This window comes from Hippocampus zosterae, chromosome 1 (genome assembly GCF_025434085.1).
Source record: "Hippocampus zosterae strain Florida chromosome 1, ASM2543408v3, whole genome shotgun sequence".
In the NCBI taxonomy this organism is placed as follows: domain Eukaryota; kingdom Metazoa; phylum Chordata; class Actinopteri; order Syngnathiformes; family Syngnathidae; genus Hippocampus; species Hippocampus zosterae.
The window spans coordinates 40,296,645-40,315,854 of NC_067451.1; the positions used below are offsets into that span (position 1 = coordinate 40,296,645).

General features: G+C 46.6%; 2 long non-coding RNA genes across 2 annotated transcripts in view; both read left to right on the forward strand.

Moving 5' to 3' along the window:
- The window catches only part of LOC127608650 (uncharacterized), a 133,739-nt gene that overhangs the window by 21,571 nt on the left and 92,958 nt on the right, over nucleotides 1–19,210 (forward strand). The gene's annotated exons all lie outside the window — the stretch shown is intronic.
- On the forward strand, nucleotides 13,675–14,274 carry LOC127608628 (uncharacterized). The gene is made up of 3 exons (XR_007964284.1): nucleotides 13,675–13,695; nucleotides 13,797–13,966; nucleotides 14,043–14,274. It is a non-coding gene; the product is annotated as an uncharacterized LOC127608628 (long non-coding RNA).

Below are 19,210 nucleotides of genomic sequence, written 5' to 3' on the forward strand. Positions count from 1 at the left end.
TTAGAAATATGCTGCATAAGAAAGAGATGTGTATATGGCACAAAGAAGACAAAATTTACTTTGTCAAACATATTTCTTAAAATGTAAACTCATTATGCTTTGACCGTCAATGACACATTTTAGTTAAAAGCATGGATTTTTTCTTTTTTTGTCACTCGACAGACCGTATTCAAGATTTGCTCTGCAGTTATACCTGATTTTGTGAAGAGAGAAGATCCATCCATCCATCCATCCATCCATCCATCATCTACCGCTTAGCCGGGTCGCGGGGTAACAGCTTTAGCTCCCTAGCTACTTTTTCCAGCTCTCCCCGGGGGATCCCGAGTCGTTCCCAGGCAAGCTGGGTGACATAGTCTCTCCAGCGTGTCCTGGGTCTTCCTCGGGGTCTCCTCCCGGTGGGACATGACCGGAACACCTCATCGGGGAGGCGCTCAGGAGGTATCCGAATCAGATGCCCAAGCCACCTCATCTGGCTCCTCTTGATGTGGAGGAGAAGCGGCTCGACTCTGAGCCCCTCCCGGATGACTGAGCTTCTCATCTTATCTCTAAGTGAGAGCCCGGACACCCTGCAGAGAAAACTCATTTCGGCCGCTTGTAACCGGGATCTCGTTCTTTCGGTCACGACCCATAGCTCGTGACCATAGATGAGGGTTGGAACATAGATCGACCGGTAAATTGAGAGCTTCGCCCTTTGGCTCAGCTCCTTCTTCACCACATCCGACCGATACAACGGTCTGCAAAAAGCAGGGATGCAATACTGAGGCCCCCAAAACGGACCCCCTCAACGCTTCGGCTGCGCCTAGAAATTCTGTCCATAAAGGTTATGAACAGAATCGGTGACAAAGGGCAGCCTTGGCGGAGTCCTACCCCCACTGGAAACGATTCTGTCTTACTGCCGGCAATGCGAAACAAACTCTGACATCGGTGGTATAGTGACCGAACAGCCCGTATCAGGGGGTTCGGTACCCCATACCCTCGAAGCACCCCCCACAGAACTCCCCGAGGGACACGGTCAAACGCCTTCTCCAAGTCCACAAAACACATGTAGACTGGTTGGGCAAATTCCCACATACCCTCGAGGACCCTGCTAAGGATGTAGAGCTGGTCCACTGTTCCACTCCAGCACCCCTGAATAGACCTTACCAGGGAGGCTGAGGAGTGTGATCCCTCTGTAGTTGGAACACACCCTCCGGTCCCCCTTTTTAAAAAGAGGGACTACCACCCCGGTCTGCCAATCCAGAGGCACTCTCCCTGTTGACCACGCGATGCTGCAGAGGCGTGTCAACCCGGACAGCCCCACAACATCCAGAGCCTTGATGAACTCCGAGCGGATCTCATCCACCCCTGGGGCTTTGCCACCGAGGAGCTTTTTAACCACATCGGTGACTTCAGCCACAGAGATAGGAGAGCCCACCTCAGAGTCCCCAGGCTCCACTTCCTCCAAGGAAGACGTGTTGGTGGAGTTGAGGAGGTCTTCGAAGTACTCTGCCCACCGGTTCACAACGTCCCGAGTCGAAGTCGGCAGCGCCCCATCCCCACTGTACACAGTGTTAGTGGTGCACTGCTTCCCCCTCCTGAGACGGCGGATGGTGGACCAGAATTTTCTCGAAGCCATCCAGAAGTCGGCTTCCAAGGCCTCACCAAACTCTTCCCACGCTCGGGTTTTTGCCTCGGTGACCACCGAAGCTGCGTTCCGCTTGGCCAGTCGATACCCGTCAGCTGCCTCTGGGGTCCCACAGGCCATATAGGCTCTGTAGGACTCCTTCTTCAGCTTGACGGCATCCCTTACTGCTGGTGTCCACCAGCGAGTACGGGGGTTGCCGCCACAACGGGCACCAACCACCTTACAGCCACAACTCAGATTGGCCGCCTTAACAATAGAGGCACGGAACATGGTCCACTCGGGCTCAATGTCCCCCGCCTCCCCTGGAACATGGGAAATGCTCTGTCGGAGGTGGGAGTTGAAACTCCTTCTGACAGGGGATTCCGCCAGACGCTCCCAACAAACCCTCACAATACGTTTGGGTCTGCCAGGACGGACCGGCATCTTCCCCCACCATCGGAGCCTTCTCCCACCAGGTGGTGATCAATTGACAGCTCTGCCCCTCTCTTCACCCGAGTGTCCAGAACATGCGTCCGCTAATCCGATGATACAACTACAAAGTCGATCATCGACCTACGGCCTAGGGTGTCCTGGTGCCAATTTCACATATGGACACCCTTATGTTTGACAAGGTGTTTGTTATGGACAATCCGTGATGAGCATAGAAGTCCAATAACAAAACACCGTTCCTCCCAATCACGCCCCTCCAGGTCTCACTGTCATTGCCCACGTGAGCATTGAAGTCCCCCAGGAGAACAAGGAAGTCCCAGCTGGAGTACTCTCCAGCACATCCTCCAAGGACTCCAAAAAGGGTGGGTGAGCTGCTGTTTGGTGCATATGCACAAACAACAGTCAGGACCCGTCCACCCACCCGAAGGCGGAGGGAGGCAACCCTCTCGTCTACCGGTGTGAACCCCAATGTACAGGCACTGAGACGGGGGGCAATGAGTATGCCCACATCTGCTCTGCGCCTCTCACCGTGAGCAACTCCAGTGTGGGAGAGAGTCCAACCCCTCTCGAGAGAACTGGTACCAGAACCCAGGCTGTGTGTGGAGGCAAGTCCGACTATATTCAGTCGGAAATTCTCTGCCTCACACACCAGCTCGGGCTCCTTCCCTGCCAGAGAGGTGACATTCCATGTCCCAAGAGCTAGCTTCTGTAGCCGAGGATCGGACCGCCAGGGTCCCCGACTTTGGTTACCGCCCAGCTCATATTGCACCCGACCCCTTTGGCCCCTCTCATGGATGCTGAGCCCATGGGAAGGGGGACCCACGTTGCCTCTTCGGGCTGTGCCCGGCCGGGCCCCATGGGTGTAGGCCCGGCCACCAGGCGCTTGCCAACGAGCCCCACCTCCAGGCCTGGCTCCAGAGGGGGGCCCCGGTGACCCGCGTCCGGGCAAGGGAAACCTTGGTCCATATATTTTACTCATAATAAGGGGTCTTTGAGCCGTGCTTTGTCTGGCCCTTCACCTCGAACCTGTTTGCCATGGGTGACTCTGCCTGGGGCATAAAGCCCCAGACAACTTAGCTCCTAGGATCATTGGGACACACAAACCCCTCCACCACGGTAAGGTGACGGCTCACGGAGTTTGATATATATTTTTTCAAAAACTGATCCTTTATTCATTGTGTGTGCCTACGGGCTGAGAAGGTTTGTTTGTAGATGTGCTTAAGGTGACGACTCACGGAGGGGAAGAGAGAAGATGAGACAGACAATACGCAATGTATAGTTAAGGTAAGAACAATTATGCTTGTTGCAATGAGCAGATTGTCGGTTGGATTGTCCATTCTATTTCATCCAACACATCTTGCTGTACCTGGCAGAATCACTTGGGCACATTGTAGCACTTGTGAATTCACTCACTGGCCTCTCCACTCCCTACCTTTACACCCAATACAAATAAACACCTTAAAAAGAATGAATCTATTCAAGTCAGATTCCCCGCATTTCATTTTGGGATTGAGATGAATCAAGCTACAACTAGCATCACACTTTTTCACAAATGAAATATTGGCATTAACTACCAATTCGATGGCATCAGTACATATTTCCGAACTACTCACACACTTTTTGTTCTATCTGGGCGCCACAGTAACCACCAATCACTTTAGTTAAAAGAAAAGCAAGGGACAACATGGCAACTTCCAAAATGCAACCCAAAAAGCAGTGTACCTGTAAACCTATGTTGATGATCAAATGCCTCTGTAGTAGTCAATTAAGGAAACAATACATTTTGTTTTGTGGGCAGAGTATTTTTTTGCCCAACAGATCCTTAATTAATTTAGTCAATTTTTTTTATCCAATGTTTTGCTAAACTGAACCATTCTCTGACTCAACAGTGTTGATCCAACAGTTGAGTGACAAAATTGACCCACCATTTGACCCACAGAGTGAGCCTTCCTATTTGGAGTTTGCATGTTCTCCCAGTTGTTGTCTGGGTTTTCTCTGCGCACTCCAGTTGTCATGTTCCGTATTCGGCAGCAGGTGGCAGACGTTCATTTTTGCCTCCTGCACACCTGCTGCCTATTTGTCGATGATTGCACCTACTATAGCTAGGTGCTCCAGCGGAGTATTGCATGCTGTGCCACTGCTGTTGCCTGTGATTGTAAATATCGTTCGACACCATTCGCTGTTGGTTATATTTTCGTTGTCCCAAGGGAATCATTATATTAGCATACGTGAATTAGTACTCGTTTTAACATATTTTCCTTGCCGTTTTTTGCAAGCGTTTTCTGTTGTCGTGTTTCCTTATTTCCTGGTTCTCGTTTTTACCAGCGCTTTCTGTTGTTTATTTGACAGGGTTTTGTTTGTAATAAATATTTTTGTTTTGACGAAGTCCTTGTCAGTGTCTGCTCTTTCGGGGATCCACTTATTCTTGTTTTCTCTGTTACGTAGACGCAGTTCCCCTTTCCTGCTTCGTGCGTAACATCACCAACACCAGTTTCCTCCCACATTCCAAAATCCTGCATGCTGACTTCACTGAAAACTCTGCATGGTGTCCATAAAGTCTGGATACATGGTAAACAACACATACTTCTGAAAATAAAACAATTTAATTTACGTGTTAATTTGTTTGTTTTCAACATGATTTCCATCATTTTCAATGCATAATTTGAGGCACTTTGTAAAATTCAGGTGAACTCGATGGAAGAGCGGTTTCCTGTTTTTTTTTTTTTAAGTTCTTAACCAATTTACCAACGGCAGTAAATAAAATAGGTTGCCAATAAGAACATCAAAGGTTAAATGCTTCCGCAATTTTGCGATAAGACCATCCACTTAAGAGTACGGAATTGTACTTTGTTCTTTAGACAGAGCCATCTTCATTCTGGAGAGGAAAAATAAGATAAATAAATAAAAAAGTAAAATCTCTTATCCACCCAGACTTTATGAACACCCTGTAAACTGTCCTTTGGTGTAAATGTGAGTGTGAATGGTTGCTCGTTTATTGGGTAGGATAGGTTACAGGATGCCGTGATTTCATGAGGGGAAATGTTTCAAAGGGACAAAAGAATGAATGAATGAATGAAACAAGGTTTATGTTGTGACTATGTTTTAGATGGGTCTTTGATCTTGTCAATTGCTATGGGGGATATCTTTATCAATTTATTTTATCATGGGATTTGGCATGGCCTGATGTCTCACGTGACAGTTTTATTCTCATCATTTGTACAATGAGAGCAGTATTCAGCTTGCCTCGAGGAACTGTTTCTTTTACAAAAGAGATTGCTCCAATGGGTTGACACAGGGCAGCCACTGAACAAGTTGAGGAATTTCTTAATATTAAACATGGCAAAATGAATCATCAATTCTGTTTTGGTGCAGCCCGTACTGAACAATATTTATTACTTTTCAAAGGTGTCCTTTATTTTTTTTTGTGGGAGGGCGGGGAATGGGGGGTGGATCTGAGACTCATGTCTTTGGAATGAAGTACAATAAAAATTCTGTGCAGTACCGTATTTTCACGACTATTCGACGCACCGTACGGTTGAGCGCAGTCTCATTAATGGGTGACATTTCTGTATTTTACACATAGACCGCACTGTACCAATGGGCGCAGTTTTACAGTGGTAAAACATACGCCAGCTTAAACATACGGCATGCATGCGCGCACGCTAACACGTTAGCTTGAAGCATACGGTAGCATGCCGAGACATACAGATACAAGCTAAAAACACGTTTTTAAAAAGGCAACGAAGCAGAACTGAGTTCGGGTGTATTTAGCCATCGTACAATGTTGTCACGTTTTTCGATCAATCATCACCCAGAAATCCATCAAAGTCCTCATCCTCTGTATCAGAAGCAGAGGACTGCACATCCCAGTTGTCATTGAACGCAACACATGCTAGTGTGAGTTGCTACGCATTGCCGAGCGAAAAGAAGGAGCAGCAACAGCAAAGTCAACAATTCTCTCGTGTGAAGCTTTCCCACATTTGAAAGTAAAGAACAGAGCAAAACATGGTGGCAGCGCGTGTGTGTGTAGAAAGAATTGAACAATTGTGCAAGTACCGTAATCCATCAAAAACGCCGCGTTGCCTCTCGTTGTTGCGTATTGTGGCGTAACTCGCCCAGCGCTGCCTCTCACTCTTTGTAAAGTTGTGTTTGCCATCGATCATCCATTGTTCCCATGCCGTTTGCAACTTTACTTTGAACGCCCGGTTGATGCCAATGTCCAGCTTTTGGAGTTCTTTAGTCAAGCTCAGAGTTCATTTGCTTGACTTGTTTTTTTCACCGCTGCTGTGAGATGGGCACGCATGCCAAAAGCATAACCGGTGGCTTTAAGTTTGAACTGAGCTTCGTAGGCCTGTCTTTTTGTCGAATTTATTTTCAGGGGTTCTTAGAAACCAAAACCGGAGTTGTTTTGCAACAATGCACATTGCCACACTCTATACAAGTGTTGGTACTGGCTTGAGGCGTCCACTTACACGCCCACCCTTCACCATTGGCGGACTAGCTTGCCTGTCCTCTCTCTCCCTTTCTCTCTCTCTCTCCCTCTCCATATATGTATATATACACGCCCACCCTTCCCTGATTGGCCGACTTCTTTCCCGCATGCCTGGCCACAGTCACTTCCGCCTTTTCTCTATATAAACAGCGTGTCGGCTGTCAGTCAGATTTTGGAACTCAGTGCATACAAAGGACGCTCCGCACCATAAGGCGTCCTGTCCATTTTGGAGAAAATTTAAGACTTTTAATGGCGCCTTCTAGTCGTGAAAATACGGGTATTTTCTTTTCCTGCAGAAGTCTAACTGCGTTCATGGGCGGAGTTTTCTTTCTTTTGGAAATTTGCTGGACTCTGTGTGTAGAATTGGGCAAAACGGTGGGGCCGGGCATCCATGCACTTATGCGGTGTTGTGAGATGAAATTTCGACTTTTTTGGCCAGTTGTGGCATTGCATTAAATCAAGGTGGTTCGAGCGCATGCCAACTTCACATTGGGGAAACAGAGATGCACCCACCAGGGTCTGTGCATGACATTGGAACATCAACTGCAAGATCTCCTCTTAGGAATGATGTAATTTGGCTGTGCATGTAACATGGACAATATGTCCATGTGTGTGACTCCCCCAACAATTATGCCATGCAGTCAGGGATATGCCTATTGAGATGAAAATGATTATAATTTCTTCAATGATTCAGCGGGACTGTCCCACGTTGTTATATTTGACTTGCCCAGGCACAAAAGTGTCAATGCATGCGTTTCTATGCTGAGCGTGGGCTATCCCGAACTACTTTCTGTTCCCAAATTATCAGGTTCATCTGAGGCACAGCAGCTCTGTGCACCAAAATGCCCAGTGAGATGCTTTTCGTGGGCCAAACATGCTCGACTAGACTTGCCCCTGAACCAAAACGAAGTTACACCTGTTTTTATGTTGAGCTGCATGGGCGTTAGCCAAACTTCATATATTATTTAGGATGAATCATCAACAATTCCTTACAAACACAAAATATTAACATTTTACAAACATCTATTGTGTCTTTATATGTAGAAAGTGCTGTGAGGTTGTTCTGTCCTATTGGCAAGTGGAATCACCTGGAAACATCTGAGATTGTTGTGACTGTTTTTACCTTGATGTATCAGTCCCATGTTGTTGCTGTGGGCCTGTATGATATTACCTTTATTCTATTCTTTATTAGTCTTAATGGTCTGATGGTTTTCAGTATATAAACTTGGTTTACTCGGTGACATACAATACAATACAATACATGCTGATTTATATGTCAGTATGTCAACTCTCTTTCATGTCTTCTGCATCCATCCCTGCTATCCGTAGTTACTTTTCAACTTCTGTGTCACGCATGCTTCTGGGTCCCAATTCCGCTCCTCACATGACAGAAACATACTTGTAAGATGCAAGCTTGGTATTTTGACATTTTACTAATTTGATCAGTTAGCTCCTCCATGATATAAACAGGATCTGGATTTCAATTGTAGGCTAGTCTTTGTGTGGCCACGTTTGCCACATAAGTGCTCATTCGCACACACATTTGCATTGGCCTTATCAAGTTATGTGTGAACAGTGTGTTTGTATGGGGAAAAAAAAACACATTACTGACATCGATGAAAGACCTGCACCTCATGCCTCTTTCCCTGACCAAATGATTTTTTTTTCCATTTTACCCTTTTGAGCAGATTTTTGTCACCTGTCATTCTTTGTGTGTGTGTGTGTGTGTGTGTGTGCGTGTGCGTGTGCGTGTGTGTGTGTGTGTGTTGGTGGCTGGAGGCAGGTCAGAAACAAAGGTGAACAGATGGCTATTTTCTCATTCTCTATGACCATGTTGAACATTGCTGAGAGGAATCATCAGACCAAAAAATGGATTTCATTTCGCGATTTAAAGAACAGCAGGCCTTGTAATAACAGAGACTTCTGAATTATTTTCTGCTGACTGAAGTAAAGTGTATTTTTACAGAAGTGAAATTGAGGTAGTGAATCGATACAGATTTTTGATAGTGAATCTGCCCATGTGAAACAAGGTTGAATTATCAAATTACCTGACAAGATAGCAGAGATATACTGTTTACTGGTGCCTTAAGTCTGCTGAGCCAACATGCTGTCACTTAAAAAGGGGGCGAGGATTTGCAGGTTTATAATCCTTGCAAAATTTGAATCCAGTCTCACTTAACTAATCCCTTCCACCTTGAGTGTCTCTGACCAAAACTTCTACTCTCACTTATGTTTAATATACCTAATGTGTAAAGTAAACAAGCTGATGTTTACCACAACTGCTTGGTATTCATAATAGAGTATTAGTATAAACACAAAAAGGTACAAACAGAACATCTTAAGTTTAAGTCTGTATTTTGTAATTTTGACAAAAAATTGTAACAAGAATGAGCTGAACAGCTTGAAGTTGGACCCACTTGAATAAAATGTAATTTTAATTGTAGTTTTTAATTTGAAAAAAAAATTAAAAAGCAATTCTGAGTCGCTTCCTGTTGATTTTAAGGCACTTCTGGGTCCCTCTCTGTTGACTTTGGGGCACTTCTTGATTTAGGGGCATTTCTGGGTAGCTTCCTATTGTTTGGGGGAATTTCCTGTTGATTATGGTTACTTCTTCATTTTGAGGCACTTTGGGTTTCTTCGGATTCTTGTTTTTGTCAAAGAAATCTCCTTTTTCTATCCTATCCCATCGAGATGACTCAGAAGTACTTGGATTTCAGGATTCTTAGAATTCTACAAATACTGAGAAAGATCCCTAAATGCAATCTTTAAGCCAACCTTAGCAAAGGTGAATCCTGGCCAACCTTAACAAAAGGATATAAAGCTTTAAACATATAAACAAATATGTTTAAAGCACCTGGGCACCAGTGCAGCAGACAGACCATGCAAAGGTGCCTGAGATTCATGCTCTTTTTAATATACTTTTAAAATAATGTTAAAAAAATAGGAATACAACTTTTTTTGTCACAAGTGGACAGTCAGTGAGACCAAGAAATATACATGAAAAGGAAAAAAATACATATATAACGGCATGACGGTGCAATTAAGGAGGTCTTCAAAGTATTCTCCCGATGAACACCCCAAGTCCAGGTCAGCAGCACCCCATCTCCACTATACACAGTGTTAATGGTGCACTGGATCCACCCCGTGAGATGCCGGATGGTAGACTAGAATTTAGCCAAGGCTGTCTGGAAGTCATTTTCCATAGCCTCTCTAAACTCACGCTCAGCGTTTTTGCCTCAGCAACTGTCAAATCTGCATTCCGCTCGGCTAGCCAGTACCTGTCAGCTACCTCTGGAGTCCCACAGGCCAAAAAGCGCCAATAGGACTCTTTCTTCAGCTTGACAGCATCCTTTAACACCGGTTTCCAGTGGCTTAGACGATTGCTGCCACGACGGGCACCGACCAACTAACCGATCAGTTGCCTCAACAATGGAGGCGTGAAACAGGTTTCATTCTGACTCAATGTCCTCCACCTCCAATGGGACGTGGGCACGGTTCTGCCGGGGGTGGGAATTGAAACTCTTTCTGCCAGGGGCTAATGCCATGCGGTTGGAGCAAACCCTCACACAACATTTGGGTCTGCTCGGTCGAGCACCCTTATCTTTGAACATGGTGTCCAAAGACGTTCAACAGCATGAGTTCCACCTCCAGGCCTGGCCCTAAAGGGTGGCCCAGGTGACCCATATCCGAGCAAGGGAGAATTAGATACATATTTCTTCATCGTCATAAAGGGGTCTAGAGTGAGGGTACTCGACTGGCCTGCCTGCAGTCCAGCCCTGTATATGCCATATATCCATCCATCGTGGGGGGTACTGGAGCCTGTCCCAGCCATCTTCGGGTCGTAGGCGGGATACACCCTGAACCGGTTGCCATATCTCTCTCTCTCTCTCTCTCTCTCTCTCTCTCTCTCTCTCTCTCTCTCTCTCTCTCTCTCTCTCTCTCTCTCTCTCTCTCTCTCTCTCTCTCTCTCTCTCTCTCTCTCTCTATATATATATATATATATATATATATATATATATATATATATATATATACACACACACATACAAACACATTATATGTGATTGTTATAGTGTAGGGCGGCCCGGTAGTCCAGTGGTTAGCACGTCGGCTTCACAGTGCAGAGGTACCGGGTTCGATTCCAGCTCCGGCCTCCCTGTGTCGAGTTTGCATGTTCTCCCCGGGCATGCGTGGGTTTTCTCCGGGTGCTCCGGTTTCCTCCCACATTCCAAAAAACATGCGCAGCAGGCTGATTGAACACTCTAAATTGTCCCTAGGTGTGAGTGTGAGTGCGAATGGTTGTTAGTTTCTGTGTGCCCTGCGATTGGCTGGCAACCGATACAGGGTGTCCCCCGCCTACTGCCCGGAGACAGCTGGGATGGGCTCCAGCACCCCCCGCGACCCTAGTGAGGATCAAGCGGTACGGAAGATGAATGAATGTTATAGTGTAGTGCTTTGGTAGGAGTACATGTGTGTAAAGGATTTTTGCTCGTTTGTTTTTGTATATAGCATGCATATTTGAAATAGTTCACAAGCCAAGAATATACTTGTGATCAGAGGAGCGAATTTTGTTTGATTTGTTTCTACTTTAGCATCATTTTGTTTGTAAATAACATTCTTGTGTCATGATTTCATATGAGAAATATGTAGAGAACAAGGGATAGGACTTGGTAAGTTAGAACAAGATTTAAACTGCTCGTTTTGCCAGTTAGTTCCCTGGCTGGCCTGTATGTGAATGACCGACACTTCCTTCGTGACTACTGGTAGCTCAGAAAACAAGGCTTTGGTGATGCCACGGCTGCCACCGGACTGGTCTCATCTGGAAATTTGTGATAGTGCATGTCTACTTTTGATCGACTGTTGAAAGCCAAGCAACAACACATTGGAATATTTTACAACCACCAGAGTTTGTCGTAGATATAGTCTAACCTCGTGTTTTCTTTTCACATCTAAGGTATCGGTGCGCTTAACAGCGAACCGCCAGGCTTGCCGTTCTATCTCCCCCTTTTGGACATTGTTCTGTTTATGTTTGTCTGAACGGGTCGTAGCTGGTGAAGTAAATTCCTTGTGTGTGTTTTAAACACTTGGTCAATAAATTTGATTCTGATTCTGATATGTGACGATGTGTAGGTATGAGAAAGATGTGTGGTATTTGATTGACGGTTAACAGGTGAGCAACATGTGTAATGTTCCAGTGTCGGCAGCAGGTGGGCTGAGCACCGAGTCTCGAAGACCCGGACCCCGCCCCGCACAGCCCCACGCCCGCCCGATCCGCGGCCAGGTCAGCCCACTGTGCCGGGGGAATCCGGCACCGCTGAAGATGACCCTATAGCTGGTCTTTGAATCGTCTCTTCGGGGCACCGCGGGGACGGTTGCCCTCCAGCAACTCCGCGTAGAGGAGCTGCTTCGGGAGACGGTCGTCGCTCATCCGCTGCACGTGGCCGGCCCATCGCAGTTGGGCCAAGGTGATCATGGCCTCGATACTCGTGAGGCCAGCCCGGGTGAGGATCTTAGTCGATTATTAGTCAATCTCTCCTCCCAGGAAACGTTGAGGAGAGATCGGAGTCGTCCTTGGTGGAACCTCTCGAGCCTCTTGATGCTGATCCGATAGAGGGTCCAACATTCGGCGCCATAGAGAAGGGTCGGGAGTACGACAGACTTATACACCATGATCTTCGTGTTGGTGGAAATGGCGTGATTCTTGAAGACCCGACGACCGAGGCGTCCAAAGGCTGTGTGGGCTGCCTGGATACGGTGAGTGAGGTCCTCCGTGAGGCCGGCGTCCTGCTGGATAATGCTACCCAGGTAAGGGAACGCCGAGACCTGCTCGATGGGTTCTTTGTCTATGGTGATTTGGGGTGGATGATGGTTCAGGTGGAGGGTCTTTGTCTTTTTGGTGTTGACGGAGAGGCCAAAGGTCCTGTACGCCGCGGCGAAGCCGTCCGCGATGAGCTGGAGGCCCCCGGAGGAGTTGGAGACCTCAGCATTGTCATCAGTGTACTGGAGTTCGCTGACGGTCGTGACCATGGTCCCCCGCTTGCTCCTCAAACGGCTGAGGTTGAAGAGCGACTCTTCAGTTTGGTAGCATAGACTGATTCCGTGCTCCTGGACAGGGGTGACGTGGTGGATGAGCGCGGCGATGTAGAGGCAGAACAACGTTGGCGCCCCCGTGCAGCCCTGTTTGACACCGGTCCGAACCGGGAATGGGGGAGTCATTTCGCCCTGAGTCAGGACGCAACCCTTAATGCCGTCGTGAAACATCCGGATGAGGGATATTAATTGATTTTGGATCCTCCGGATCTCTCTCTGTGCTTCACTCTTAGCCCCCCGGGAGACTTCTTCCAATCTCTTGGAGGAAACACAGTTCTGCCATGCAATGCGAGCCTCTCTCTTTCTTGAAATCAGTGGCTCAATTTCTTCCAGGTTTTGGGCAAACCAATCAGGATTTCTCCTCCTCTGGATACCGAGGACCTCTTCCGCAGATTTGGTGAGCACAGTTTTCAAGTGCTCCCAGTCTGAGTGGACAGTGGCAGGAAGGGTCCGAGGTTGAGTGTCCAGTTTGTCCGCGAGGGACGTCTGGTACTGTTCGAGGACTTCGGGATTCATCAGCAGCCCAACATTGAAACGTATCCTCTTGGGTATCTTCTTTCTTCTTTTCGCAGGCGCGATCTTCAGCCTAAGTCTTGAGGCTACCAGCCTGTGATCGGACCATCCGTCATCCATGGAGCGGATTGCCCTCGTGACCATGACGTCCGCTCGGTCGCAGATGCGGGTAAGGACGTAATCGATCAGGTGCCAGTGGCCGGATCTTGGATGTTGCCAGGTGGTCTTGTGCTTGTTGGCCATCCGAAACAGTATGTTGGTTATTACCATCTCCGTCTCTGAGCAGAGACCAAGGAGTAGTTCTCCATTTTGGTTGCAGTTGCCAACGCCTTCCTTACCCAGAACCATCAGCTTCCCCAAAGCTGATGGTTCCGGCCCACCCGCGCGTTGAAATCCCCCAGAAACAAGAGCTTATCCCGGGGGTTGACGCGGAGGATCAGGCCACGCAGCGCGGCATAGAAGGACTCCTTCTCCTCCTCCGAGCCGTCCAGGGTAGGTGGATAGGCGCTGATGATCACAAGGGATTGGGATTGGGATTGACACAGAGGTAGGGTGATGGACATGAGTCTCTCAGGATGATGTTGAGATCCCTAACCATACGTGACTTAACGCAGAACCCTACACCGTGAATTCTTCTCTCCTCCACAGCTCGTCCGCTCCAGAAGAAGGTGTACCCGTGCCGAGGCTCCTCGATCTACCCGGCACCAGGGAGACGGGTCTCGGAGAGGGCCACAATGTCCAGGCCGAGCTTCTGAATCTCAAGGGCGATGAGGGCAGTCCTGCGCTCCGGTCTCTTTGCTCTTGCATTGTCCATCAGGGTTCGTACATTCCAAGCGCCGATTTCCAGGAAAGCAGTCCGGTTATTGTATTTGTATTTGTTTCGCCCGCATGAAGGATGAATCTGCTGGAGGCGGGTCTCCAGCCGATCGGTGGGGGTGATGGGCGTGTTTAGGCCACCTTTTATTGGCCCTTCCTCGGATTGAGGGGAGCAGCGCTACGACTAAAGAGTCCTGCTCCGCCACCCTGGTCGCTGCCTCTCCCCTGCACCATCACCAGTTCGCAAGGGGAGCGACCATCGTGCCACGGCCGCCGACGTGTGGTTGTGGAACTAGGACGTGGGCCCTCATCTGAGCCTGTCCCCGACGCCCCGCGCCATCGCCGCCGGACATCTTGAGGTTAAGGGGTTCAGGAGAAGTGGTAAACGGGTTGAGGGGGCAGGAGGGGGAGGGGGAGAATCGCCATCCTGGGGACTATGTAGCGTGAAGGAGGGGGACGGGTCGCAACCCTGCCCCCGCACTTCGACCCCGTGGCCAGGGTCCACGGCAGCGCGGTGGCCGACGGTGGTGGTCCAGGTGGTCTGCAGCACCCGAGGTTGGACCGTGGGTGCGCCAGGCCCGGTGTTTTATTTTGAAGGGTGGGCATTCCTTCATAACCCATGGGGATGGTCGGCTTGGGGATCTGGTCCGCCGCCTTGCTAGGCGCTTAACGCCACGACTGCGGTGGATTTGTATACCGCCGGACGCGGTCCCGCGGGATTTTGCTGACCCGAAGGTCATTACCACTTCGCACCAACTCACCAGTGATGGAAATTCCCGTCAATTCGGCGTGGAGGCTCCCTTACGGACTTCACTGCGATCCATTAGGAATTGGCGACGGTTTGATGCGCACCTTTGAGCCTAGGGATCGCAGATCTTTTGTGAAGTAATGAATTAAGACTATGTGCAATGCAAATTGAGTGGCGTAATTGGAGGTGTCTAGTGGATGCGATCATGTTCGGTGCTGCGTCAGTCATAAGACACTTTACTTTGTTGGTTATGGCCCAGTCCTCCATCATGCCCCTTTTGACCTGGGCCAAATTGTCAGCAGTGTGATTTTGTGGAAAATATTGTACTCCCAACACTGATGAGCACAACTGCATATTTGCATTAATGTAGTGACAGGTGAGTGCCAAGTAGGCCTCCATGTCCACAGAGGTCCACATTTTCAGTCGTTATACTCACTGCCACAGCTTGCTGTACTTCCATTTTCACTTTTTCCCGTTCCTCCTTATATTTTTCGGCCACCATTTTCTTGATGGTCTGAAAATTAAACCAAAAGCAAACATTATATGGGATTCATCCACTACTTTATGGAACTATAACACAGACCTTTCTCGTCGGCAAAACATATGAGGGTTCAAGGACCTGAGTCAGCTCCTTGAACCCTTCACTCTCCACAATGCTGAGGGGCTGGCAGTCCTTGACAATGAAGTTCAGCAGTGCCTGATCGAGCAGCTGCTTCCTGGAAGCTTGATTGTCAAACATGGAGTGGAGAGTCAGCCAATCATAATTACTGATTGCCAATTAATCATCAACATACCAACCATGAAAAGATGAGTGAACGTTTGTATACCTGGCGTAATACTGGGTGTATCGCGAACTTCATTCTCATGCTTATAATAATAATATATATATTATAATATAATGCCTCAGCATGGTGGAGGTGCTTCTGAAGGGTGTATGACAATTCGACCCGGCAAATTCGACATTTCACCTGTAATGAAATGTGAATAAGAAGTAACTAAGAGTTACCTTGAAATGTATATGGATTAGAATGGTACAACACGTCAATAATCTGAGAGGCACTCGGTGAGTGCCTCTCGCCGAGAGGCACTCGGCGACAGAAGGCGATTTGAATAAATAAATAATACCTTATTCTCCAAGACATCAAAATGGTCCCACACGGTGGATGATTTGCATCTCTGCTCCATAATTGGCAAGGAAGGCAAGGCACGAACACGAAGTATGCATTGACACGAACTTCGACAAGCGAGCGTGAGTGAGGTCTGGCTTGTTTCGGCAGGTGGCATTATGTCGCCAGACGCACTTCCTTATAAACACTGTGCGGCGGGCTTTTGCTACGTCAACGCCCTCTGCACTGAGTCAACGCCCCCTGGACTAAGTGGAGCAGGGGAGAACATGCAAACTCCACAAAGGGAGGCCGGAGCTGGAATTGAACCCGGTACCTCTGCACTGTGAAGTCGACGTGCTATCGTACATCCTCAATCACTCCTTTAGCCATTGCTCCCAATTGTTTTCATTTTTCTATTTATTCTTACTGCACACCAAACTGCCCTGATGTTAAATTTCCCCCATGCTTCCCATTTCTTGTTTCTTTTTTTAGGTTCCCCCCAATTAGTCCTGCCATTTCATCACTTATTGCACTCTTGCCCGCCTTATATTATGCCCCGCCTTATATTACACTCAGATTCCCTTGCTGCCCCAGCCTTTCTTGCATCCCTCTGCCATTCTAATAATACAGTGGTAGTGTTTCTAATCAGGGCTATGGGGAGTAAATTAGCAGCCGTCGGATCCCCTCTGCTCTCTCATCAATCGGTTGTAGCTGAATGGAAGCAAATCTCAACCAGGAGAGACAAAATGAATATTTAGTAGTATGCTTGCCTAACCTGGCATCTTAAATGGCCTTGATGTCGTGTGACAAATATCAGTCTGCTTGTGAGTGGATAAGCATTTCTGTATATTTGAATGTGTCAGGTTGTGGCAGCAGATAAGCGGAAGACAATTGGCTGTACGGCAGTAATCATGAAAACAGTCAGGTGTGTTATCTCAGCAGTGGTAGCTGACAACCGTTCTTACACAGCGAGAGAGAAAATCACACGCACACATCCCTGGATGTTTTCCTCCCATCCAAATTCAATCAGACCGCCATCCGCCCTGCAGAGCAATGTGGCACTGCCCCCATGCATGACAGTATCAATTCAATTACCCAGGAAATTGATCCATATTCAGCTCATATAAACTCATATGCAGGACTATGAGGGGTTGTTGCTGCTGCCAATACAAAGAAATGTGCATTTTCGCTCTAATAACATTCATTTGGACCGAGGCTTTCGAAACCATTCTCACCCATGCATTTGTCGCTGTCACATCACGTTATCCATAAATCAGGCCTACGAAATATCAATTCATTTTCTTGCAAGCAAGAAATGCCACAAGTGGAAAGAGACCAACACACATACAGTATTACTGCATGGGCAAAGAAAGGGAAGACAAAAGAGAAAGAGAGACTGCTGAGGGGCCCCTTGTGGCTTGAGTAGATTTCCAGTCAGAAACAATCAAATGCAGGCCAGACATTGCTAATTTATTCAATTTCATCCTTTAGCCTGCTGTCTCCACACAAAACACATATAGCCACCCAGATAAATCTAAACATTTGCAGAATCTCCAATCCATCACATACTGTATATACCTCCCAAAGGTGACATAATTGTGGTAACAGATTTGGTCATGTTTTTTAAATCATCCCAATACCTATATTTGCTCTTTTTTTATTTTACTTTTCTTTCTATTCATCTATCCTACACACTTATTTGCTGTTCTTGTCTGGTTGCCCTCAACTGAAGAGGGACTGCTTGTTAAAATGCACCATTTCAGCACGTATTCTCTGTTGTTCATTACTTTTGAGAATAATTTAAGTGACCTTTGTAGTTTGCGTGGCTTTTTTGGCCTGTGTTATGTTTTGTTCCTCAGTGACGACTTTAATGATTCAATTTTAATTTAACTTAATATACGTACAGATTACAAACAACCAGATACATACTGGGCTGGAGATTCAGCTCTGGAATTTTAGGTATGTGTGCTACCCAAGGCCCAATTTTTTTTCCCACTCCTGCAATATAGCAAGGCCATGAATATTAATTAAGATTGTAATTATTTAAATTAATGATTAAAATAAACAAACAAGATAAGATAACCTTTATTTGTCCCACACTGGGGAAATTTGTAGTCTAAAGTGTTGCTATACTACGAATCAGTGGTGACGATGATTTTAGATCACATTTTTTATGGTGGATGACATGCATAATACCCATAGCACAGCAGCCTTCCACACATCTCTACCAGTCCTGTGATTTCTGGTTCCTGCTCCATAATCTCACCCAGTCCCTCAGTAACCCCTCTGCTTGTCACCTTGACTGCTAATGTTTCTGCTAATAATAATAACAATACTAATCTTGATAAGTATTTTGTTCTTATTACCCAAGGCACTCGAAGAAGGGCCAAACAAAAATCAGACAGACATACAGCCGCGCGCACGCACACACACACACACACACACACACACACACACACACACACACACACACACATTTTTTAAAGTAATTTCCATCCACCATTTAATTTCCATTGAAGAGTCACATCAATCACACTCCAAATTCCACATGTTCGATTTATTCAATTCCCCTTGGGGACAAGACATTTCCACATGCCAGAAATTTCTCCTTAATACGAACATATTTCTATATTTTCAACAATTCAATTCCTCCAAAAATTCACGATTCAATCCCAATGGCATATTAGACAGAATATAGTTTTGTCATTCTCCCTTCCAAATTCACCATGTTCAGCTAATTCATTTTACCTTGGGACAATATTCAACATTCCCAAAAATTCCCACATGCCAAAAATATCTAAATTTTTACTGTTATTCCACATTTTTCACCTAAAAAATCCATTCATTCTCAATGAAACATTCAATAAATTACAGCAATCATTCCGAATTGAAATTGTAAATGTTCAGTTCATTTTCGGGACACAAGATTCTAAATTTCACAATTTTCACAAACAAAATTCCCACCAATTATTATCCATTAATTTCCAAAGGCACAGTAAACAAAACTGATTCAAGTCATTCCATTCCAAATTTAATATGTTCAACTGATTCAATTCACCTTGGAAATTGTTTTCAACGTGCCAAAAATTTCCCCATCCCACAAAAAAAAATTCCCTATTCATTCTCACCAAGACATTGACATCTTTAAAGTCAAGGTGGCGCCCGAGTAGGCACCCGTTGGCAAGTGCTCTCATGAGTCTGGCTTTTTTTTTGTTGTTTTTGTGTTTGTTTTGTCACTTTGTGTTTGTTGTTACGTCGTGTGGACCTGATGTGGACTTTTTTCAGCATTTTTTACAAGGCTTGCCTTGTAAGAAGCCGACAATGAGAAGAAAGGAGTGTTCGCGTGGAGCGCCGATGCGGATTTGTAACTGGGAGTCACGGCTTGGAGTTTG